Raw genomic sequence first — 27,946 nt, 5'->3', positions numbered from 1 at the left:
GTCTCTCTGGATAGTTGCTTATTAAAACAGAAAAAACACATCTAAATCTCACTATGTGACTGAAAGTCTCTCAGTAAGATGTCTGACCCAAACCCCCGAGGTCCTTCTGATGTGTGCTCTCTAGAGGGTAGAAATAAGCAAGAGATGGTGGTATTCTTTCCAGAATCCTTATTCACTAGTGAGATATAGAGTCTAAACAGGAAGACATTATGTTTCGCTTTGCATTGAAAGACCCTAAATGCAGTAAAAAAAAAAAAAAAAAAAAAAAAAGATTTCACCAAAGCAACTCGATTACAATCAGCTGTATTTGTATTGACGTCACACAATACAATAGAATAGAATAGAAATCTGACTCAGAAAGACCATATAAACTTTTTAAAAGTTGGTGCACACAGTTTATGGCATTTGGTTTGAAAGCAAAAGCTATGGAAAATGAGAGTGCTTACAGAAACAGGAATGTCTATCCTTCTGAATGACTGACTTGAGGAAAGTAAAACAATCCTCCCTTCTTCAGCGTTCTGGAATGCAGCAACTCTACGTTAAATTAATTAAACAAAGAGGCCATTAGACTGAGGTGGTTCCAATACCTCAGTGGTTTACCTAAGCAAACCAAAACCTAAGCCTTTAAATGCCTCAAGGTTAAGAAACCGTGACCTAAGCAAAACCACTCACCAACAAGCCAACTAGGCTTTTCCAAATAAGGCAACCACGTACATCATTGCCAAATAATTTCCTTGCTTTGCCTCCATTTTTTTCTCTATAAAAGTCTTTTCCCCCAGCTCGAGTTAGTGAAGTGCTCCCGACCTCTTCTGGTTTGACACTGCCTGTTTGGAATCAGTCTTGGCTCAAAGAAACTCTTAAAATTATATTAAGCCTCAGTTTATCTTTTAACGTCTATCAGCGTGAAGTCCATTCTCTGTGGCGATGCTGTACTATGCTAAACATAGCTTGTAACTATGCTATCCATACAGAAGGCAGTTCTCAAATTATACACCTTTGGAATACAGTTTGAGAATCATCCGTGAGTATTTTATCCCATCCAGTAAAAATCTCCTTAATTTGTAGGTAGTCCCTCATATATAATGTGCCCATAAAGAATCCTAACTGGTGTGGGAAATCCATGGAATCCAAAGACAGGCCACAAGAAATTAACTTAGTTTTGAATAAATGTGGAAGTTGGCTCACATGTATTTTTTGAAGGCAATGCATTACGATTATAAAATGTTACGTGAACATGGTATTAAGATCTTCCCTATCTATGAAATAAGATAAAATCTTGTTGTCTTGTTGTGACCTTACCAAAACGTTCATATCTTCTCCTCTGCTTTTTGTCATTTCTTTCCTCTTCAAGACTACAGCTTTGTAATGTTTGATACTCAGATTTATATCTTTCTAATGTTTGTAGTCATCCCACAGGAAAAAAAAATGGCTTTTAAACAGAAAATCTCTTGCCTAAAGTGCAAATAAATGGCTCCATTTTGTAAGTAGAATGAATCTGAGATATGTTCAGGGGTGACCTAGCACATAATGAAGGAAGAAACATATTTAATATGCTCATTAGTGGTATTTATTAGCAGACTTATGCAAGGAAGGAATGATCATTCAGAAACAACATTTTCATCAGGCAAAGTACCCCCTAGAGAGCCTTATTGTCCCCGGGAAGTCCAAACATGAGCCATGTTAACATCTGAACAATGGTATTTCTAAATAAAGTAATTAACAGGCATATGTGTCCTGACGATCTAGACATCAAAGGACAAAAATTTCACATCAAAATCAAACACTAAAAACATCAAATAGGAAAGGGCAGCTACTGTTGTTCTAGCAAATCCGGCCTTGATGCATTTTTAAAGCGTAGTTATAAAAACTGTTGTACTGAGTCAATATTTGTTTTTTCTCAATGATTTCCATTTCAAATTTTCTGTTTGCAAGTCAGAGATGATTTTTCTCGATTTTTATGTTCCATGATAGGCCTGGGATTTGGAATCCAGACTGCATCCTCACTGTCTCCTCTCCTGGCCATTGAGAAAGATCTGTAATTACAATGAGGCCAAAGATTTTCTTGATGATGTCAAGAGGCAGAAGACAATCCCCCCTGACCTTTCCTAAACACATTTCTCTGACACGCCACCAGTCAAGGTTTCTTCTGTCAGTAAAGCAAAAGGCAGGGCTGGAAGGAATAGAAATAGCCAGAACGTTTCTCATTCTCCTGCACAGCACAGCCACGCTGCACAACCTTTACTGTGTCCTAGAAGAGAAAGGCTCCTTTACTTGGTAGCTTTGTTCTCTTAGAGTCAAATTGAAGATTGGGTCCAAATTCTAGATTAGAGCCCATATATTTAATGAAGCCAAAAAAGGAGGGCTGATTTTGACTATCAGATAACATTTGCCACACTCCTTCCTTCCCTGAATGTCAGTGTCCTTCTGTGCGTGAGAGCTGGTGTGTGATAGGGGATAAACCATGGCTTCTGGAGCCAGGTGGCTGGGTCCATTGTCTGGTTCTGCCATTTAACAACTATTTGACCTGGGACAACTAAATACATCTCTTAAACCTCATTTTCTGTAAAATGTGGATGAATACTTACATTGCAATTTGTTTTTAAGGACTGAATTTATAAAATAGTTAGTGGGCTTAAAGCAAGGCTTTGCAGACAATAAGTGCTAAATACACTTAAACCATTGCTATATCATTGTTATTGTTATTATTATTATTATTATTATTATTATCATTATTTGATATTGCTTGTAGTAGACCCTGATATTTGGCTCACTTAACATATGCTCCAACATCTTTTTGGTATGATTTTCTTTACTATTTAGATGAGAAAGTTAAAAACAAATTTCACTGACTCCTTTCCAGCTAGACTGTGATCAGTTTCTTCCAATCAATGCACCTGCAAAGCACAGCAACTGGTCAAAGGGAAATCAGGTGATCAGGACAGCATGGTGGACTATGGGCATCCAGGCCAGCCATAGATTCCTAAGAATGGGTATCACCTTCATGGTCATTTACCCTAGAAGAGTTCCATGGTGTGATTGAACATTTTTTCTGACTGTAAAATACAATCTGGCTCTCTGAGTTTCCTGATAATCTATAAACTATCAGCTATGCTTTAGTAAACTCATTTTTGCTTAAGCTATTTGGCTTAAACTTTGCTACTGGCAATAAAAACCCTGGTTGTCACAAAACATCATTTAAGAGTCCATGGATCAGTATGGCCCTTTATCTATGAGGGTGATTACAGTGTGGCAAGGTCATGCCTCTCAGTACAGAAAAGGGACAACTCTCATGCATGTGACCAATTCTGCTCCAAACAGTTATCAAATAGATGGATCCCTTTCCTCTAATTCTTTACACCATGGTCAGCTTCAAATTCCCAGAGAATTAGAAACATAGGCTCCAATGACTGTGACATATCCATAGTTTTCTTCCTATAGTTGTTGCTTTTTCTATTGCCTTCCTTTCACCTTAAGCTAGAACAGTGTGGTTAGTAAACAAATCCAAGGCCAATTTCGTGTCATTGAGAAGGCAAGAAATTTCATTGTAAACAATGTAGACAAAGTTGGTGAATCCTTGGTTTATATATGGTCACAAACTTTCCAGAAATTTCTGGTTCCATTTCCAGCTCTTCCCTTTTTTGAACAGCATTTCAAGGCTCATATTTATTTCCTGTCCACTTAATCAGGAAGGTGTCAAGATTGTTCTCAAAGAATCATGAATCAAGACTTCCCGGTTAGATAAGGACAGAGTCGAGGATAAAACACAGGTCTCCTATTTTCTTTTTCAGAACTGTTTTTACTACTCTTTACTAACAACAGACTTACCCAAACCAGGAGTTATGCTCAGTTCAGGTATGATTTCGCTGCGGGAAAGAATACCTTATGCTTTCAATGCCTTTATGTTGCAGATACTAAATTTTAGGGCAGCCCCAGTGGCTCAGCGGTTTAGCGCTGCCTTCAGCCCAGATCTTGGAGATCTGGGATCAAGTCCCAGGTCAGGCTCCCTGCATGGAGCCTGCTTCTCCCTCTGCCTCTCTCTCTCTCTCTCTCTCTCTCTCTCTCTCTCTCTCTCTCTCTATTTCTCTGTGTCCCTCATGAATAAATAAATAAAATATTTTTTAAAAAGATGCTAAATTTTAATTGAAAGCTTTTTAATAGGCTTGTCATGGCCATTGACTGAGAGTCTCATAACTCTCACTATAATACAACAGGTAGTAATGTCAGTGATTGTTACCATTCCGATGAATCGAATTTAATTAAATCATAGTTATTTGTAAATATATGTTTAGCCATACCAGCACAGACAATAATAATAGGATCTGAGTATTTTAGTATATTATTATATTTATAGCAATTACATTTAATATCAATTGATCCCTCAGGGTAATTTTTTTTTCCTCTCAGGGTATTTTATTCATGATTTGCAATGTAAAAATAGAAAGATTGCCCGGTGGTAACACAAATGCATCCAGGCATTAAGAAGGCAAATTTGTTTCTAAGAGCCTCCAAAAGTCTTTTGGCATTCTCTCTGCCTGCAGTGCTCTTCCTTGTCCCCAGCCTCAACTTCCCTACCCTTCACAGTTTCTCCCACCCTTCAAGTGGAAGTTATTTCCTCCTCCATCACCTGGGCTGGATAAAATTGCTCCCACAGCACTCCTCTCTTAACAATGCATATGAAATTTATCAAACACTACTTTATATTGCAATTTGTCTTCTACTTAATTTTGCTTCCCCATCAGAGCATTAGCCAAATTGGAGAAGACAGATATCAAGTCTTATGCTTCTGTTCTCCAGTGCCTTGGAAGGTTTGGGGTTTTTCACAAAGACAGTAAATATATGATGAATGAGGAGGGTCACAAACTCAACTTCCTGAAGGGGGTGGCCAGTCAACATGATTATCACAAAGCCTAATATAAGGAATATGGCTTTTTTTTTCATGAATGAGAAAACCAAGCCTGGAGAGAGTCAATTGTCTTGCCCAGGTTCATGCAGGATCATAACGTGATGGAGACATCACTAAATCCAGAATATCTGATGCCTACTCGAGGTCATTATTTTGCTTTGCACCAAGAATGCTGTTGTTACTTATGTGCCCAGGCTCACCACAGAAGTGAGAGGCAGTTTTCACTGAGAGAAGAACCAGTTATCTAGGGCTTGGGTTTTTCTTTACCTTTTGCGTATTTTTTTTTCTTTTAGTTGACATTTAAGAGTCTGCATAGTATCACGTGCTTATTTTCCATGTAATTATCTGCTATTTTCCATTCACCATTTATGTGTACATGTTTGCAAATGATGGCAATTAGCATCCTCAAGACTTCATCCACTTTGCAGTGCTTATCCTAAATTCAAAAACATAGAAACACACACACCATAATTTACCTTTCAGAAGAACGTCTACATCGAATAAACCAGCAGCCAAATTGAAAATTCGAAATTGCATCTGGAGCTAATAAAAAACAAAATTGTCTGTAATACCAGCAATGATCAGTAGAATCTGTACTATTTAAGTGGTTTTCATTGGCAAGTGGGTTTTGGATGTTGGTCTGCCAAACCACCTTCCTTTTTTCCATGGACCCTTGTAAACTTTTCAACTTAGGAAAGGAGTCACCTTTTTGTTTTGCTTTCTCATGCTCACTCTGTCTGGCGAAAAGTTACATGAGCAAGCCTCCTCAAAATCTAACTTGCTGAGCGAGTGGGGGAGACCATGACACAGGATGACTGTGAATGTGAATATGCTGCTCTGGAGTTTCCATTTTGACAAAACAGAAGGAGAAAGAGGGGACAAAGGTGGGAATGCAGGAGGGTGATGTGGTTGGGGACAGCTATAGTCTTCTCAAGGCTCTGCTGTAGTGAACCACGAACACTGGATATTGGTTACAGTTAGTGAAGAAAGACCAATGGCCGGGAAGAAAGCTGAGAAAAGAGCAGTTGGGACTGTTGCTGTTCAGGAGATTTCCACCAGTATTCACAATAGTTATATCACTCAAAATATAATCATTCCATTGTTTTGGTTTGGAAGTTCTAGACAATTATATACCTGTCAGTCTTCAAAGCTGAATCAAGAAACAATAGAAAAATGGAAGGAAAGTGAGTATTTGAAGAACAATGGCTATGTCACAGCTTACTTAGGTGACCTTGACAATATGACTAACCCTTTCAAAGACCAGCTACAAAATGATATCCAAAGAGTTTTGCTCTGGATGTGTTAACTGTGACATTTTATTTGCATTCTTCCATTAAGAGTTGTTGAAAAAAAAAATAGTGGAGTTTTCAATAAATATCTGTGGGTTCCAGGGTCTCATATAAATTTGAAGACCGCAGACCACAACTAGTCAGGAATTTGTATTTATAATTATGACTGAATACTTGCGTTGAAAGAAAACTAATTTTATGTGAACATAACTTTGTAATAGAGTACCCTGAATGTCACACTCAAAAAGAATCCATTGCAGATGTTGGTAACCTATGAAAAGAAACCGAGAATATGGTCATGTTTAAATCTGCCAATCACAGATTTTTACTTCTTGACCAATTCACTATAGAATGAGAAACTATGCAAAAATAATAAAGATTGCACGTCTGTATATTAATATAGTATAATAAATAGGAAAACCACTCTAATCATTTAGGGGAAACATTTGAACTATTTATGGAAAAGAGGTTTTTTTATAAATGCTTATAAGAAAACCAAGATTATTCAGGTTATTAGTCTTATTACTGGTTAAGCCCTGAAATGACTATTTCACTGTCCCCACAAAATCAGTTATTGTGGTGATGGGTAGCACCTTATGCTAGTGTTTTTAAGGGATAAACAAACAAAAAGAATTCATTATGACCTTGATGCTGGAAGCTTGGTTTTGAGAATGAAATATAACTTAGGAAAAGATAAAAGTCAAAGGAATAAAACTGGTTGTGCAGGTTTCCATTAATGATGTCTTCGTCATTCACAAATCGTATGACAATGCTTGTCAGGGCAGAAGGAAACAAAATCAAAAATGAAAAGTGCTTTTCCACTCATGCATGTGACCAATTCTGCTCCAAACAGTTATCAAATAGAGGGATCCCTTTCCTCTAATTCTTTACACCATGGTCAGCTTCAAATTCCCAGACACACTTTCCTTTCAATCCTGACACACTTTCCTTCAGGACATTGGATAGAAGCTTTCTTTGGTTTCCTCTAAGAAATGTCATCTAGGCAGGGAAGTAATGGGAAATGAAGACATTGGAGAGCAGTGGGGAAGATGGGAAGAGAAGGAATCTGTCTGGAGAAATACAAGAAAGAAAGGGAAGGAGAATACTCTAATATAGGTTAGCGTGAAAGACAGAGGGAAGAAATTCATAGAGAGACAAATGCCCATGAGTTAAAAAGAGAGACAGAACTAGCCAAATGATGGATGGGGGGGGGGTAAGAAGGAATGAAAAAAGAAAGAAAGGATATAGAAAAAACATTATTTATACTGTCTAATAAGTAAAGAGTATGGTGCTTTTTTTGCCACTCATAATAGAAATTAGGAAACCAAGAAAAGTTCTCTATAGAAGTTTACCCTCGGCTACCTCTCCAACAGGAGCTCTCCAGTCAAATGATGATTTTTTTTTTTTTTTTTGGTGGGGGCAGTGGGCAATCATTTATTGGAGGATAGAGATAAAGAAGTGACTGGAAAGTTGGTGATATGTAGTGAAAGGGAAGGATCAATTTAAATTATATGTTTACAGAATGTGGGCATATTTGTATTTACTTTGGAGTCAGGAAGACAGCATGATATGTTGCATCTTAGAATACGCTTTTCCAACTGGATAAAATATGAATTTTTGGAAGTAGAATCCTGTGAATGACTGCTTTATTAAACCAGAGCTGAACTAAGGTCCCTTGTTGATTTATTTATCCCACCCTGAGAGGCAGCATAGATGGGAAAACATACTTTACATCAACAATACAGTTAATCCTTTCAGATTTCTTTGCCAGAACGGAGGTACCTTTAGCCACAGTCATGCTCACTTCTGCACAATCACACTCATGCACAATCCCATGGTGGGGAAGAAAGCTCTGATGCACAAACCATCAGTTCATGATCCTCTTATGGAGACTTTCCTACACCTTTGCTTGAAACAATTCCATTTGGTTCCAAAAGTCCTAAATAAAATGTTTATCTACTTTGAAATTGTATCCTCATTATTTGGACTTGGTGCCTGTCTACATTCTCACCTTCAAACATGACTTATCACTTGTTGATATTAAATCTGATCACCAAGCTGTTTATCAGATGTCTCCATGGGAAAGTTACCCTTTTCCCACTTTCCAAATTGCACTTTCCAGAAGGAATTCACTACGTGTAGCCTGCACCACCTTGTAAGGACAAATTATCTACATAAGTTATTTGGAATTCTTCTGCATGGCAATGTGTCTCTCAACCCGTTTATGTAGTTACTAAACTGTTTATTAATATAAGTATAGACTAATGGATATTTATCTTATACTTTGTGTTATAATCCAATACTGCTTTATTTTGTTGTTCGAGTCATTCCTGCTTTAACTATTTGGGAACTCTTAAGTTACCAACATAATATATGTGTCCCTTTAACACATTCCCATAATTAAGGGTTTTCTTTTATTACTTCCTTACTTTCTGTCATACAAGGTGCACTAGGCTCATCTTGCATATTCCCTACCCATTCCAAGAGTCAGTCCTTTTTCCAAAGATACTTGATTCCTTTTACTGGAGAATGGTATTACAAATCAAGATTTGAGCATGGATATGCTCATTGCTACTTGGGTGTCTTTGCTTTCAAACCTCCTCAGCTGACAAACCACAGAAATATATGTGTGTGTGGGTATACTAATCCGGGTATATGCTCATATCTATAAATATTTCATATGTAACAAATTCTATCTATATTGTCAAAATAAGCTCCTATTGATGTCTCCAATTCCAATCCATTACCATATGAAGTATTCTGTACCCCTCTCCTTGATGATAACGTAATCTTGCAGCATCTGCTGTCAAATCAATGAACTGTTCAATTCCAGTACGTATGCATAATGGTATCAACTAGAGTACAGTGCTTATTTACAATTTTTTGTTATTTTTTTCCCTTGAGTTTCAAAGATACCACATGTGTCCAGAGTTATTTATGTCAGTATCTTTTTCTTTTTTTAAGATTTTATTTATTTATTCATGAGAGACACACAGAGAGAGAAAGAGAGGCAGAGACACAGGCAGAAGGAGAAGCAGGCTCCATGCAGGGAGCCCGATGGGGGACTCGATTCTGGGTCTCCAGGATCACACCCTTGGCTGAAGGTGAAGCTAAACCTCTGAGCCACCCGGGCTGCCCAATGTCGGTATCTTTTTCCCTCACTTCTTTTAGTGAGGCTGTTTCACACATTTGTAGTATGGTCAGATTGTTTTGCCACATTCTGCATTCCATCCACAGATACATCACCTCCTAAATATTTTTTTTAATTTGTTTTCATGGATTCACTCTTTATCCTCTGCAATTCTATGATTTGACAAATGCATAGTGACATGCATCCATGATTACAATATCCTTCAGAAAAATTTTACCACTCCCACATATCTCCTTTGTTTCACCCATTCCAACCTCCTCATAACCAAATTCCTGGCAATCACTGATATATTCACTGTCTCTGAAGTTTCATTCATACAGTATGAAACGTTTTCAGACTAGCTTCTTTCACTTAGCAACATACCTCTATGTCTTTTCATGGCTTGAAAGCTCATTTCTTTATTATCACTGAATAATATTCCATGTGTAAATATGCTACAGTTTAACCATTCTGCTATTGAAGGACATCTTGATTATTTTAGTTTTTGGCAGTGATGAGAAAGTTGCTATTACATGTGCAAGTTTTTATGTGGACATAAGGTCACTCCAAAGAGAGCCATCAGAGATAAAGGAAAACTGCCCTTTACTTATCCAATAAGTCCTGTAGCTTTTACTTTCTAAAAATCTAAGTTTTCAGGAAGCAGAAATTGCTTGATAAATTCTTCCTCTTTTAGTTATATATGTCTACTCTTTTAATTAATTTACTCTTTTAATTACATACATAAAATTCTATAAAACCTTTCATCAGAACATATATAGTTCCGGTTTCATAAAACCTTTCATTGGAACACATATGGTTCCCTTGTTAAGACACTGTTCACCCATATGAACATTCACTGATTTATTCCTTGCCAAAAGTCTGGGTGTTTTAACTGTCATGTATCTGGCAATGTACCATAATACTTCACTCTAAAAACTTCAAGTCATTTAACATTCATGGAGATTAAAAGCTAGCTGAAAATACGAAAGTAAGACCAGAAATGTAGTTAAGTGCTTAGTAGAATTTTGTGTTCCTCATTTATTGCATGGTCTTCAAAATAAACATGTGGGTGGAAGAGATGTAGATGGAAGTCAATGATACTCGCAAATACCAAATTAGGAAAATTGGAACTACAGAGGCATATTTATATACTTTGTGTTTATATGACTCAGGGATATAATAAAGACAAAATGATCTGGAATCTTTTTACACAGAAAAATACAATAGGAAATGAAAGTCCATATAATAAGGAGGAAGATAGGACAAGTCACATATAGAATAAAGAGAGAAATCATGGAAAGTATTGATCAAAGTGTCATAGATCAGTGTATGTAGATGATTACACAAAAGAGCTGAATATTATTTACTGGTAAGTCCTATCATTAATAGGATCAATTAAAAAAATAAAATAAAATCAATTTACATTTAGTTCTCTGCCACACGGTAAAATCATTCATCTTGTAACACTTCCATTTCTGAAGTCACAACTACATGAGTGGGCAATGAAGTAGAAAGTTAAAATTTAGGCAATATGGACAGTTAATATAATTACCTAGATAACTTGAATTAAAGATATCCAATTTCCTTCATTTTGAAAATATCTTTGGGTCCAATGAAAAGACTTCAAGACTTTCTGCATTCTTCAGGTCTTATACTTGAAGATAATTATTTCAAATAGTTTTTATTGGTAGCCCCATGATGGCATTAGGGGACTACTCCTTCAAATGATTCCTTAACATCTGGAAATATCTTAGCCCTTCTCACTAAATATGCTGGCCTCCTTACAGGTCTATATCCTATACTTAAGACTAAGTTCTCATAGTAGGCACTTGATACATATTTCTTGATCCCATAAGCTTGTGGGTTAGAGTTGAAGAGACAAGGAATCATAAAGACTAGTTCTGCCATTTACTGTGAAAACTTGGAAAACTTATAAAAGCTACATTAGTCTCTGTTTCTTCATCTTTAATAGAAATGATAGTAATTACTTCTCCTAGGATAGGTGTACAGAGTCAATAAAGTAATATATATAACCTAAAAAAGGATAGTGTCTGGACATAGTAGTTGCTCAATAAAAATTAGTTTTCCTCTAGCTTCATCTCTGGACATAGTAGTTGCTCAATAAAAAATAGTTTTCCTCTAGCCTCATCTCTTGTGGTAGCTGAGTGTTTACCTAATTAAAAATGTATGCGAATAAATACATTCATTGACAGCAATACTGAGAAATATAAAAGAAATTCAAGAACTTTCCAAAGCATATTCTGTGATTTTGCCACCTTCTCTGTAGTCTCCTACCTGAATCCACTGCCTTTTGGGGATCTCCTGTATGCTCAAACTTCTCTCTTTGTTACTTCCATTGATTTTGTCCTTCCTCATATACCAGCAAGGGATTTAAAGTGCAGAGATCTGGGTATTCTGTTTTCACATTTTGAAGCCTTATACAAACCACTCTGCCTGAGTTTCAATTTACTCATCTACAAAATAAAATAATTTCTACTTTGATAATACTTACTTGACTTCTCTCCATTAACAAAGAAGATACAGCAGGAAAACAGTCACGATCTAAGATTTCCTAGTGTTTAGGCATTAAATTAATATTTGCATAAGCATGTTTCAGTCAATGTCAATTGAACAGGAGTATATAGATAGTACATAACGTTTGTATAGTGTGTGTGTGTATGTGTGTGTGTGTATAGCTTATTAATATATATCCTCAATCTCAGAAGTGGAGGGTAGCATAAATGAAAGTGCTTTATAAGGCACCAAACCTATATAATTGCGATATATGAGTAATAGTATTATTCTCAGTAAATCCCCTTACTTCCCTTCTTCCTTCCAATTCCTATAAAAATCTTAATCCTCTGTCTCAGTCTCCACCTCTCTGTAGACATTTGTTAATATTCATTGAGGAATAAAGTTTCTTTTAAATAGGATGAAGTAAAAAAATAATAATAAAAAAAAATAGGATGAAGTAAGAGACCCTATCACTGAAAGGTAGCATTGCTTAGTATGAGATGCTGAAGCAGTTTCCCTCTTTGAGATAATTCCAATTACAAGACTCTTAGTGGTTACACTTAGATTTCATCATTCTTTGGTTTTTCTGGACCATGAATTAGTCTCCAGAGATTGCCTTCTCCTTTTCAGCCTTGACAACCAGATTTTCTTTCTCTCTACTTGTAGATTTACACACTGACAAAATGAGCCTACTCTCATTTTTTTGACTTTACTCCTGATTCTTCACTCAGTTCCCACCAAGTGTCCTTTCACCGTGATTCAATTCCATCTCCTAGTCTTTTATGGGCCAACTCCTCTTCCTGCTCCCGTGTCCCTCTAAAACAGTGGGACTTGGCAGTTTAAGCACCAGCGATGGCTAATCCCCAAACTGTTGGCAATCGTTGTATTAGCCCTCTTGAGGAGAATATTATTTTAATGGAGACTAATTTGAAGCTCAAAACTTTCAGGTCTCACTCATGTTAACCTGCCATATCTGACGATGACTCTGAAGAGTGTGGCCTTCCTATCATCCTTAAATGAGTACCTAAGAAAAGATGACATGCTTCCATGCCTGGAACATTCTAAATTCCTTCACTGGAAACTGTGGAAGGGACATATGGCCCAACTCTGAACCTTTTATGTTCATTCCCACATCTCCAGTGGCCAGTTTTAGGAAAGTCAGTAATATGTAAGTTGTCCAATATGTATTTAATGAATTATTGAGGAATGAATGAATGATGAATGGAGGAGAAATAACTCTTTTTAAAGGTGAAAAATCATTTTTTTTTCTCCAGACCGTAATCAAGGTACTTTATCCATGAAAGGAGATACTTTTGTGTTAAACATATTGATCACTGTCCCGGTGACAGAAAAGTGCTATCAAAACATGGACATTTTGTTTCGTCTACTTGTTAGAATATGGTATGTTTCATGGATCATTAATTTATTCAACGTTGTCAGTGATTGCTCCCAAAATTGTTCCTTCTTCAGTGTTTTTTTTAATCAATAAATAGTACCACAGTGCCTAATTACACAGACCCCCAAATATGGAAGCCATTCTTCAAACCATCCTTGCCTATCCCCATTTTCAATCAATGACCTAATCCTGTCTATTTTACCTCTTAAATGTCTCCCATCACTGTTTATTGTCTCCAGCTTTATTGTCACCACCCTAATCCAAGCTTCTACTGGAGTCTCTCTGAATCATAGAAGTAGTTTTCTAACTAGTCTTTTTTACTCAGTCTTCTCATTTTCAGTCCAGAATCATCTTTGTGTTGCACCCAGAGCATTCCTTTTAGAATGAAAATATGGTTATGTCAATCTTTGTCTAAAACCCTTTTATATCTTACTGTTCTTAAAATAAAAACCCTTTGCGTGCTAATAGCACAGCAGAGTGGGAGCTCCCTTACCGGCCTATTGTGTTTTGTTATTTCTATTAACTGCACCTCCTGAGACCCTGGTGTTATCCGGGCAATCTGTTCCATGCTGCTTTCTGTAGAGCACTATTTCCATCAATTTCTACTTTTTTTTATTCACTTCTCTCCATCTTTTTTTTTTAATTTTTATTTATTTATGATAGTCACACACACACACACACACACACAGAGAGAGAGGCAGAGACATAGGCAGAGGGAGAAGCAGGCTCCATGCACTGGGAGCCCGACGTGGGATTCGATCCGGGGTCTAGGATCACGCCCTGGGCTGAAGGCAGGCGCTAAACCGCTGCGCCACCCAGGGATCCCACTTCTCTCCATCCTTTAGAGATCAGTGGGATTTCTTGTCTCAAGGAACCATGTTTTAATTCCAGACTGTATCAGATCCCCTCAGTTATGCTCCAAGCCCATTTTACCACCCTCAGTACCTTAAATCTCACTTGTAATTTAATGGACATTTATGAAATTAGTTGTTTTGCCTGTGTGCTCTCCTTGAGTGTGAAATTTAGGAGGGCTACGGTTGAGCCTGTCTTTTTAAGCGTGGATCCCCAGCTCTGTCTATGTACTTTGAATGAATGAATGAATGAATGAATGAATAAATGATAAGCAAATGAGAGAAATGTGTAAAGAAGTCTGTGTGAGTAGTAGTGCTTAATTCCAATTAAGTTTTTAAAAATAAAAATTAGCTTCAGTAAGAAAAAATAAAAGACACCAACTTTAGTTATCCCAGTTACAATATTCTGCTAGTCCTCAGTGTCTATCTCTTAATTACAGACTTCTTACTAGAGAAACTGCTTTTTCCAAGCTGAGTTATGAGCACAGGCACAAATTTTCTGTTGATACCTGAAATTATCCTACTCTAACCCTAAGCTTTTGGATTCTAAATGATATCCACTCCAGACACCTTGAAATCTGACTGTAACATTGCTTGCACATCACCTCATGACCTTTGCTCAGCCAGTAAATTGAAGTTTCATGTCCCTAGAGTTAAGTTGGAATAAACTGGAAAATAGAGTTTTCTTCACTATTAGTTCTAACCTATCTAATCTTCTTGCTCAAGGATTCACCTCAGTTCAATTATCACATCCAGAAAAAGATATGAGTCTTACCCATTTGTTCATCATCTAACAATTTCCAATGGGGTCATTGATATCCACCAGCCAGAGCCACTGACCATTCAACCTTACTAGAACCCAAAGGACTATAAAATAATGTGAGGTGTGAATTGTGTCTTTTTATGCTCATAATTTAACTTTGCTAGACCTCTCCAATAATGGCAGCGGTTGACAAAGTAGATTGATACTCTTATCTAAGCAATGTAGTGTAATGATTTAATGTCTTAGATCATATTCAAGTCATAATTTCACTGCGTTCATACCTCACCCAAAGCAGGTATGATAGTGAGATAGACCCATTAGCCTGTGAAGAGATTAAGACTATGTTTATGTTTGACACATTTTTTAGTATAAAAAGAAATAATCTGTTTATTCGTCCCCCAATATAAACTCAGTCAACTGGTTTAAAAGAGAGATTTATCCTGTAACCAAATCACATGTTCTGTTGCCACACTGCATGCCAGAGCCGTTCCAAGTACAAGCATCACGTTTGTGACTTAGCTTTATTTTTCTAACAACCACTCTTATGTGAAGATCATGAACTATCACATGATCCATCTCTGCTCCAAGAGACTTTCTGAGAAAAAATATTGTGAAGAACGCAGCAGCAAGTGGGGAAGTAAACAGCGAAGGGACCCAGTGAGGTAGGCAAACACTTTTCCCCAACCTCATACTACAAGTTTCTTTCTAAACAGAACATGTTTCTCATATTTTTAAATCTGCAGGGCATACAACAGAACATTAAACTTGGGAAAATAAATATATTCTCCCTATTAAAGTGTAAAGAGAAACATCTTCCTGTAATCCAGAAAAGTTTGCTGTAAGACACAAGTCTTAGTTGCTTTAATCATATCAGTTTTATTATTTCTAACACTTAAAAAAAAAACTGATCTGTGCTTTCCAGTTAGTAATTAACTTCTTTGTGAATAGGGGCAGGACTTTATAGACCTTCTGTATCTCCCCACCATCTAGCATAGTGCTTGGTGCATACTAGATGCTCAGTAAATATTATAATATTTTTTTAATTTTTTTTATTTATGATAGTCACACACACAAAGAGAGAGAGAGAGAGAGAGAGAGAGAGAGAGAGACATAGGCAGAGGGAGAAGCAGGCTCCATGCACCGGGAGCCCGACGTGGGATTCGATCCGGGGTCTCCAGGATCACGCCCTGGGCCAAAGGCAGGCGCTAAACCGCTGCGCCACCCAGGGATCCCTATTATAATATTTATAACATAATATAATATTTTCTCAGTAATAGTTTTGAACTGGTGTAGTTATATGGTAAGATGGCAAGATAGAAAAGAAGCTTTCTGCTGCTCCTAGGTTTATTACTATTCTCTCTGTTTAGACTTCCTGTCTGCCCTCTTCCATTTGGCCAACTCCCTAGGCCTACCTCAAGTTGAACTCAATATCACCTCCTCCACATGAAATCTTCTTTAATATCCACAAGGCAAAGATAGTACACCAAACTTTGTGCCCCTGTAATTCCCTAATCACCAATCTTTTAACATTTACCAACAAAATAAAAATTGTCAGTATCCCCCTTTCATCCAAAACTATAGCTCTTTGGGTACAGAGGTGTACATTTACTCATCTTGGAACTGGATTTTTAAAAATGGTTAATGCTAGAAATAGTTTGAAAAAAAAGAAATAGATTTTTAATGAGTCAATAAATCAAGGAAAGGGGATGTTGCATGCCGATGGTGATATATATTACGTTGTAGACATTCTTTGTACTCTTGTTTTCATTTTAAAATCTAAATGTTATGTCTTCATTCTAAATGTGAAATACACCCTTTATTATTTCAATATGCATATAAAATTGCTTAATTAGAAAAGCTATCTTTTGAGTACCAATATCTTATTTAACATTAAAATTTAGTTAAGAACTAGAGAGAAGAATGCTTGCATGTCTATCATATTAATCAACTACAAGCTGCTTTAAACAAGTTTCTGAAGAGTAGCTTGTAGCTTTTCCATTGTCTTTTACTGTACCTTTCAATTTAATTCCTTCAACTATAACTTTTTTTATTTTTTCAGATTTTATTTATTTATTTGACAGAGAGAGCCCAAGCACAAGCAGGAGGAGCGGCAGAGGGAGAGGGAGAAGCAGACTCCCCACCGAGCAGGGAGCTCCACAGATGTGAGGCTTCATCCCAGAGCCCTGGAATCATGACCCAAGCCAAAGGCAGATGCTGAACCGACTGGACCACCCAGGTGCCCCTATAACTTTCTTTAACACAAAATTCTCTGTGAACAAATTTCTAGTGCTAGACTTTAATAAACGGGATACTAATGCTACATTCTGAATGGTTTTTATTTCCCACATTTTTCAGAACATGACAATAAGAGTTTTGTGTGTTTGCATTTTAGTCATTATCTTTTTTCTTTTTTAGGGTTTTCCAGAAAAGAAAAGTGAATGACTCCTTACTTAATAAATAATTTTCTACATTTCAGGATTTGTGAAAAATCCTAACATTATATGACCTTAGTTGTGTTTTGTTTTGTTTTGTTTTTTTCCCACATTGGGCTCTGGTGATATATTTTCAGGACCTTTAATGTCTTAACATTTATAAGCTTCACCTCCATGTTGAAATGCCTCGAATCCCCTTTAATGCCTAAGGATTCCTGGCAGCTTATAGTTGTATGTGTAAGAGATGGGCCAAATCCCCATGGGAGAACATTCAAAATAGAAACAAATGTACCCCTGCTTAGTTTATGCATTAAAGATTTTTCTCCAAATATTTCAGGAATCAGAGAGTTTTTAAAAATTAATATCCTTAGTATTTTAAAATAATGTTCTTTTGTTAACTATTAATTTTTCATATTATGGCAATTTAACATCCTTGGAGATCCGGTGTCTTTATAAATTCCCTTCTCTCCTTCTCCCATAGAACCCGTTTTCCTATGAAATCCTGTGAAATATTTTTTCTGAATACAAATTAATTTACATTCCATGATTTTAGCTTAAACTAAAAGCTCATAAGTTTTAAGTTAAACTTAAGCATGACACATCTACCTTTATTAGTTAAATTTGAATTAACACAGGTATGGGCATTCAACATTTTTCAGAACAAACAAGAAAACCTAAGTTGCTTTAAAATAGGCCCATATGAAGGCAAAGGCTGGTAAAAACTGGAAAAGTTACATTAATTACAAGGGAACCTCAATACAAACATCTGGAGTTATTCAACAGATTTCTTAATTTTGCACCTGGACATGAGTATTTTCACTTCTGTGAATCATTATGGTTAATGTTGGCTCTAGGTCCTTTACTCATAGATTATTGCACATTAATGGTACCATTCAAATGCCATCCCTAGCTAGAATGATGTACCTCCATGCTCTACTGTTTATAGTTTTTTAGGCACGCCTCCATCAATCTCCAAACCTGTTCAGATACTACTGAATCCTATTTTCTTATGATAGGTTTCTCACTTTAGGACTCAAGAATGTAATGGCCCAGAATTTCTCCCCTGCCATCTTTAAAATCAATAACCTTAAAACAGTCTTATTGCTCTCTTCTGACTTAGGACCAAATCTATATTCCAGCTGGAGTCAAACAGCCACATAACACATACACACTCGCATACATACATGAAAATTTTTAACTACAGTTTCTCCTTGTGTGGGAACATGGGATTTCAATCACGTAACTCCTAGATGGAGAAATCTGAAGCCCTGGCTGCTCATTTTTTATAAGCATTGAAAAGCCATTAAAAGTATGTTTCTCTGGACAGCTATAGGACATTCCAGGTTTTCTGTCCTACTTTCCTATAAGCAGTTCCTTCTTAAATTGTATTATTCACAACATTTAAAAGTCAGTGTCCTGGAGGGACGTGAAAAAGGTTACAGAGAAAGAAATGCATATTAAAGAAACCCCTAGAGAATCACAGATAGGACAGTTCAACTTTATTTAGACTCCAAATATGCAAGATTCTATGTAAGTAAATGAAAGGACTGGAGCAAGATAGCCAAAAATATCACATCTCCATCCAGCTGTGTCAATATCTACTTCTTATTCTTCCTTTTGTTTCTTCATAGTACTTGTTCATTTATTCATATGTTGTCTCCCTTTGTGCACCAAGATTAGAACCTTGTAAGAGTAGGGGCTTTGCCTATTTGTTCACCACTCAATTTGGCCCTAGAATAGCACCCTGTACATTATATATGCTCAGGAAATATTAGCACAATGAATGAATGAATGAATGAATGAATGAACATAAAAGAGAAAAAATCATACTCAAAGGAAACTGGCTGATTTACTTTCACAGCACCGAAGGTTTGTTATCACCAATATACTCTTTCCTTATAGAATGTAAATGTAAATGAAGATAAATGACTCAAGAAACACAGATCAGTGTTCACTAAAAGCAAATTCCTATTTGCTGCCTGGGAAGCAAAATAAGGTAGGGGAAGGAGGGCTTAGTTATTAAGCCTGAGGTACTTTGTACTGTGCTAAATGATACAATCATCACTGATACTGAAGGCAGCTTTGAAAATCAGAAGCAGGAGTATAGAGTTCTTCTATACCATGGGCTGATGATTTATGATTGTATTGTGATAGAAAAAGCATCAAAAAAAAAAAAGAAAAGAAAAAGCATCAGATTCAGAGTTATGTCCCAATTAATAAGTGCTCAGTAAATGATAGCAATGTTAGTATTAATATTACATTTTTATTATCAGTTACACTTTATATGTATGTTCTTATATATTATTACGTGTAATAATTGTGGGAGTCAGTTTGATTTGGTTTCAAATCCTAGCTCTGGTGACCATAGCATGTTACTTAATCTCCCTAAATCTCGTGTTCTCATCTATTTCCCAGAATTATTGTAAATACTAAGAGGCATAATGTATCAAGGTGCTTTACCCATGTCTGATCTGATAAATAGTGATGGTGATGATGATTGTAATGGCGATATTAATTCAAACAAATTAAAGTCAGGTAAATGGAATGAACTGAAGTGCTGACATACTAAGGAAAGCTTTCTTTCCAGGTAGAAACATAATTTGCGAGAAAGACCTTAAGAGAATCTACATTTCTTTCTAAGCCCTTGATATAATTCTGTAAGAGCGGATGATGTGACTCTAGATATCGCTAAGAATTATTGCAGCTGAGAGAACAGCAACAAAAAAGAAATAAAGAAGAGAATATATAGGCACTGTTTTATGAACAAAACACAAATGTCTCAGAGGTATTTAAAGATTAAACAATATTTTAACAAAACCCAAAGTTGATATTTTGAAAAAGATCTCAATTTAAAAATTCTTTGCGTCCAAGCGTCAAAAAATATATTTGACTATTCCTCTGTTTGGAATTTGTTTTAAGGCTCAATTATACTGATGAGTTTATTCATGGTCCTTATTTTCTCATTCTCTGAGTACTGATTTTCTTTTCCCCAATGCGTGAAGGTGTGTTGTATATTTTCATACCCTTTAAACACACATATGCTTGCACATTGATTCTATTTTCAGTTAGGCCATACGTCACATTAAATAGTCACTAGTATATAGCACAACTTCATCAGATACCCCTTCTAATAACAAATATAAAATACATATACTGGAGAACACACTAGTAGCCCTGTCTAAGAAGCAGCTTAACCCAAAGCAAGATGCATATAAGCCATCAAAACTTAAAATATAAAGAACAAAATAGAACCTCAGCCAGGAAAGTGGCAAAGACATTATTTGTGTCCATACATTCCCTAGGATTAAGCAAGAGTTCTCAGCACTTGTCTGGATAGACAACCGTAAGCCAAGGAACAACATTTTAAAGTAAGTAAATTTTCCCTTGGTGTTCTTCACTTCATGTTTTGAATCTTCTTAAATTCCTGTCTCCAGTACCCAAAGACCATACTAGGTCTCCTATTTTCCAAAGACCAGTACCAGTGTAAGTCTTTCAGCAACACTGCCTTCAATGGAGAGTTTCAAGGCTCCAGGAGTCTATGTGTACCACACATGTGCCCTGGGTCCCTTGCCTTTGCAACGCAATTGTTGTCCAACTCAGACTACTTTATTACTGTTGCTTATAGCAAAGGTTGACCATTTAAGACCTGTGGGCCAAATCTAGACTATAATCTTTGTATCCAAATAAAATGTCACTGAAACGCAGCCATGTCCATTCACTTATTCATTATCCATGATTTCTCTGGTATAAAAATGGCAGAGTGAGTAGATGCCATAGAGACCCTATAGCTCACAAAGCATAAAACATTTACTCATTAGCCCTTTGCAGAAAGCTTGCTGATGCTAGATCACTACTGTGCTGCAATCCTTCAGACCACATCTTCTAGGTACAGTTTGTGTCGCCTCCTAGTCTGCCTGAGGATCTGGTTCTGATCATCTCGGCTTTGAAACTTTTATCATCTCTTCTCTGACTTCCCTTTTGCCCCATGGACAATTGTCTCTGAGACAATTCCTCTACCATCCCTCTGGCTCCTCTCACCAAGTCTAATGCATACCCCTTGGACTACAACTACTTTCATCCACTTGAATGTCAGCCAAGCCTGATCCAGTCTGGATTCTACTCAACTTCAGCCCTCACAGCTCGAATTCCTTTTGGATTCATCATTCCCTCAGACAAGGCCTCTGGCAGGTATACTGAATGTTAATGCATTAGCTTTCTAAATTAACACAGACAGTTGTAGAAAAACATTGTCCTGCCTAATCTCTCCCCATATGACTTTTCTCTCCTTTGAAACAGTAGACAGGCTTCAAGTAGTTGAGTTATGTTTCCAAAGAAGAAATGGCAAGTTAAACGTCTTTAACTTGTAGGGTCCTTTTAAAGAGAGTAAATTTAAAAGATTCAGGGAATTTTGGTTAGAAAGGAACTATCTTTTTCCAAGTTCACCTGTGGCTCCCTCATTCATCATGGTGATGAATGCAATATTTCCTCAAATCGTTGTATATTTATACTAGAGAGAAAACATAATAAGGTTTATAAATGACAAACTGCTATTCATAGTCATTCATTTTGGTTAGGTTTGAGTCCCATTTTCAGCTCAACAAAATATTTGTTTCGGGTAGATTCACCATAATATATATATATATATATATATATATATATATATATATATTATGCCTTAATATAATATATATAATTGCCTGTAGTAAAAAACAATATGTTTGAATTTCACAAGTCTCTAAGAGCTCTAAACTATCTTGCATTTCTTGGTAGAGGTTTCAATCTCAGCCATTTTTTTTAATAAAAGGATAAGATTTATAAGTGAACAAGCCCAAGAGCCTTACTTAGGCTAAAAATAGATTATCATGACTAAAAATACAACCCTGATTAATGAATTTTCTAGTAGTCACTCTCTGGACTTTAGATATGACATGCCCTCCCAGATAACAACTTACTTAAAAGTTTCACCAAAACTTAAAGGAACAAAAGATGGCATGAAAGACTTTCATTTTCATATTTATCTTTTTTTTGAGTGTTATCACCAGTTTGTACAATGGCTACTCTGTTTGCCTACAGACTACCTATTCTAACAGCATCTCATTCATTATTTATAAAGTACATTAAGATACTTTGAGTGTGGAAGATGCTACAGAAAACCAATTCTCCTCTTCTTATTGTGCTAATCCTGGATTAAAATTAATGAATTTTATAGCAGGAAGAAAATGAAATAATACATAAAGCTAATATGGCAAATACAATGGAATTCAGAAAATAAATTTTTAATACATTTTACTTTGTAACTTAGTGGTTGAGTATGATGTCATGTCCACTGTTATTCTGATATCTCTATGAACCCTATGGTAAAAATTGTTACAGTATATGATCTGTGTTCACTAACCTAGCAATAGTGAACCTGTCCTATGATGAAAAATGGATTGGACCACACAATGAATCAATCTGTCTCACGCCATCATGTGTACCTTCCATTCCTGTAATATCTATGTTCTGCACCTTTCCATCTGGCTACTTCACGTTCAAGTTATTAGGATTAGAGATTATTTTACAGCATTGGACCCATGTTATAAGAAACATAGTCTAAGCTCACAGAGTCTTGCTTAAATGAGCATTTGGAACAAATACAAAAAAAAAAAAAAACTAAAGTAAGAGATATCATCAGCATTTGATTTCCATAGTACATTTCATGTGAAATATTTACTACTTGTACAGCTTGGGATAAAGTAGCTTTGCCATTTTAGGCACTATTTTTTGCCATCTGTAATGTGAAAGAGGTGGATGAGAAGAGGGCGGAGAGGAGAATATACAGCACTGTAGTGCTAATTGGGCACAGGTGTCTCCCAAAACATGCAAACCACAGCTTGGTTACATCAAAAGAAGGCACTCCTTGTGATGGGCAGACACAACCCTACAACAGAGCAAAAGACTTGACCAACAGAGTGGAAATTTGGCTATATTCTTCAATTTCTCCCTTAGCTGGACACCCTTGTGCAATGAACAACTAACAGAAATATATGCGTTATGTGTATGGTAGCTCTAGATAAGCATTAAAAAAGTAGACAGCTCCTAGTTTCTTCATCTCTCCCACTATTCACTCTTTCTGTGACTATGATATGGAAGCATCATGTTCAGAACAAGAGAACTTATGATCAGACCAAACATGGAAAGCTGGTTATATTTTTGTGTACCACAGAATGTATTTTGACGACCTGAAGTATGCATCTACACAAGATGTAAAATAACTACAATGGTGATAGTCACTAAGCTATGCCATAGAGAAGAAATGGATAAAAGGGCTAAAAATTCTTAGCATGACAAAGGAATGACTAAAGAGAATCAAGGAAAAAGAAGCAAAACAAGAAGGTGCATCTTTTTTCTAGATGCAAATAATAACGAGGCAGATTTTAATATAACATAAGAAAGAAATTTTAATAGAACTCTTCAAGCATGAGTTAATCCCAAGAATAACAAGCTGCAAATGATTAGAAGTGTTCAAAGTAATGATGGGTAGTCACTGGTTTGGAATACTTCAGAAGGAATCTATTTAATCAAAAGATCAATTTTTGTGCAAACATATTATGATAAACACAAAGCTTTAAGAGATAACAGTTCTACTCCACAACACTGTTTGAACACATGCCATATTCCAAGCTCTCTACCATCTGCTGAGAAGATGCACATAGATAAGAACTAGTCTTTATTTCAAGATACAACAGTGCATGAAAATAAACATACACAAAATTAAATATACTATCATTAAATATACTATCATTATAAACAATACTATTAGTTCTTGTACTATTAGAAAAAAAAACAAGAAGGCTTTTTGAAATAGTTAACCTTTGGTTGAATCACAGGGGGGGTTGGACTTGAATTTCCCCAAATGGGGAATACTAAAAAAGAAGAGATTGGCTGGTCAAAGTGAGGTGGCTTTCTAGATAGGAACCTACAATTTAACATTTTTCTTGACAAGTTCATTGTTATGCAATGACCAGTGAACAAAACTATTCATTGTTACTCAATTGACATTAATAGAACACCCTACACAACAGGAGAGAATGTATATACTTTTCCAGTGCATGCAGTATATTTACCAAGACTGACCATATCCTGGACAAAAGAAGTCTTAATACATTTAAAAACATTCAAGCTATTAAAAGCATGCCTTGTGACTACAACTGAACAATTTAGAAACCAAAAATGGAAAGATTGCTGATAAATTCCTAAATATTTGCACATTAAACAACATACTGCGAGTAATCATGAGTCAAAGAAGTGAAAGATATTAAAGATTATTTTGAGTGAAAATGAAAACAGAAACATACCAAAATTTGTGGGATGCCACTAAAGTGGTACATAGATGAAATTTTGTGTTACTGAATTCCTATAATAGAATTAAAGAATTAAAAGAATTTAATTCTATATAGAATTAAAAAGAATTAAATCAATAATCTCAGCTTTTACCTTAAGATGCTAGAAAAAGAAGATCACATTAACTTCAAAGTAAGTAGGAGAAAGAAAGATAATTGCGAAATCAATGAAATAGATGTTTAAAAAAGAGAAGAAAAAAATAGAGAAAATCAATGTAACCAAAAGCTGACTTTTTGAGATTAATAAAACAGATAAACTTTAGCTAGACTAATTAGGGGAAAACAAGTTACAATAAAGGAATGTGAGTGGTGATGTTACTACAGATTTTATAGATATTAAGAGGATCATAAGAAAATATTTTGAACAAATCTATGCCAATAACTTTGACGTCTTATAGGAAATGGTCCAACTTCTTGAAAGACGCAAGCTACCGAAGACATCTTTTCCATCATAAACTACAAAAGAAGCCGTATTGATAGATTTCTTGGTGAATAGGAAATTAGAGAAAATCATCTTAGAATTCAAATGTTTCCTGTTCTACAAGAATGGAACAGCTGCCAGGAGGGTAAAGAAATTTTGTCAGCCTCAGAGACTTGTTTTGACTCAGGAAGATGACTGGCTGGGCACTCAAAACATTTGCCTCTGTAATTCTCTTTTTTTTTTCTATACTTCCATGGTTTATAAATATCTCTTCTGGAAATTATATTCATTCTTGAGATATATTTGCAGTATCAGGTTAGTACAAGGTTTCTCAATCTCAGCACTACTGACAATTCAGGCTTAATATTTATTTGTTATGGAGGTTGTTAAGTGCTAAAATTTTAAGATGTTTACCAGTATCTCTGGCTTCTGCTTATTAGATTAACTGTCTCCCAAGTTGTGAGAAACAAAAATGGCTCTAGACATTGCCAAATAACCCTTTGAGACTAAAATTGTCTTTTGGGGCAGAAACACTATGTTGAAATCAAGTATTACTGATGTAGACACTAGCCTCTACCCTTAAGGGAAGCCTGTATGGCTTTATTATCATACATGGTGTTGATTTCTGAGTCCAAGCTTGTGAGAACAATAGAATTTCTCTAATTGTTTTAATCCTTGTTCTCCATGTTTCAATCATAAGTAGGAATTTTCCTGTATGAGGGACACTAGTAAATAGTTACAAAGGCATTTCAATCAGAAAGACCAAGGTGAACAAAAGAATATGGGAGCAATGTGCAGCTGGAGAAAATGGAGAGCCAAGAGAGAGGAAAGTGTATCTGAAGTCTTCAAATCTCCTTCATTTAAATATTCACCCTCTTCGTTCTGTACTGATAAGTAACAATAATTAACATTGAAGTTTAGAACATGTGAAGAAGAATGTCAAGTTACATTTTATTATGTTATTCAATACTTACCCTAGAATGTAAATACTATTATTATTCCCAGTATGTACATGACAAACCTTAAGCAACTTAACCAAACACATACAATAAATAGCAGAACTAGTCTACAAACTCATCTTGTTCCATAATCTGAATTCTAGACACTGTGCTCTACTACAGGGATAAACAAAGATAAATGAAACAATCTTTCAAGACGCTCCTGGTGTCTATGGAAATCCTCAATAATCCAGTTTTATCTTTATATATATTATTTTATCCTTAGAGTATCTAATCATTAAATTTCAATTTAAATGAATATCAATTACAAATTACTCTGCAGTTTATTCATTTCCTAAGCCTTGACCATAATATACCCTGAATATTCATGTCTTTGGAAATTTTCATTTCGAATACCATACCCCTGAAGTCAATTGTAACCCATCCTGTCTGCAAGAGGTAAAAATAAACAGATAATAGGGGGAAATATATAGTGATGTGACTACGCCTAGATTTCAAAGACCAGATAGAAACAGCTACCTCCAGTGCAGGGTCATTGACCAAGAAAATTATTGACTTAGAAAATTATTTGACAAAACTTGAATGTTTTACTTAGATTGGAAAGAAATGGCAGTAAAGAACGAACATGTAACTGTATGCAGATGGTTTTCTGTTGTTATTGTTGTTAAAGGTAATGCATCTTTATGTTTTCTTTTGCTTTATTTTATGAAACAGGTAGACTGAAATAGGAAAGACTTTTTTTTTCCTTAATTCACATTGATGTGAATGTTTTTTCATCACCCTAAAGGATCTGTTGTTTACAATTCAATCATATAAGAGAAACAAGGAGAGGTATCCAGCTGAGACAAGTGTAGCTCAGGTCCTCTGTTCAATGAGAAAAAGACTATCTGTTCACACACTCAAAAGATTTTTTGATTGGCAGCCTCCTCTCAAATGTTTGGATTTGCATCCTACGTTATGTGCAGGGTTCATCAGGTTCGTGCCAGCCTCTGTCATTTCATCCTGTACGAAGTATGTCACCTGCTGACAGTTCTGATAAATAGGAAGCAATGATTCAAAGGAAAAGGTCACATTTGGGTTTTTTCTTTAAGACAATATTCTTTGAGGAGAAATTTTGCAAGACGCAGGTCCGCAAAAATTCTTCAGATTTATTTTTTTTTCCAGAAAAGGGCATAGAGGAATGTGACAAAAAAATTAAAAAAAAAAAGGAAAGAGACTGCGTGTGTGTGTGTGTGTGTGTGTATAATTCTATAACTTTTCTCCAAAAATGTTTAAAGAGGTTTCACAGGAATTATATCAGATGTGATGGCTACAGACAAGTACAGACAACATTCTTGTCTGTGGGATCCTTCTGAGAAGACAAAACCTTTTTTCTTCACTGATGCATATGTTCTAGTTTTCATTTATTTAGTATTTTGAAGTTTTCCCCTATCTCAGAGTAATATTAGTAATAGCTAAAAAAGAGAACAAGACCCTTTCCAAAGATTCTCTTGTGTTTAGTATGTGAGATCCACCTGTGACATTTATTTAAAATATAGGTTCGTGAGTTTTATCTTAGACGATTCATCTCAGAGGTAGATCTAGGATGAGGTCCAGGAATCTTTATTTTATAAGTCACCCAGTTGATGAGTTGGTCCCAGGCCACAATTCGAGAAACATTTGTGAAGAGAGTCCAGCAATATAGTAGAAGATACATAAACTTTCAATCCTTTAGGAAGTAATTATTCACTAAGGCCGTAATGAAAGAAAAACATTTAATATTTCTAAACAAAAATTCCAAGTAAAAGAGTATTTATTCTGAAGGCCCCAAGGTCTTGAAAACCCTGCTTGCGGCTAATGTCAGGCCCAGAATCTCCTTTCCTCAATCATGGAAAATTCAGCCACCAGATGGGGGACTCAACCAACA

This window comes from Nyctereutes procyonoides, unplaced genomic scaffold, assembly GCF_905146905.1.
Source record: "Nyctereutes procyonoides isolate TBG_1078 unplaced genomic scaffold, NYPRO_anot_genome, whole genome shotgun sequence".
Classification (NCBI taxonomy): Eukaryota; Metazoa; Chordata; class Mammalia; order Carnivora; family Canidae; genus Nyctereutes; species Nyctereutes procyonoides.
This window is presented reverse-complemented; position numbering follows the sequence as displayed.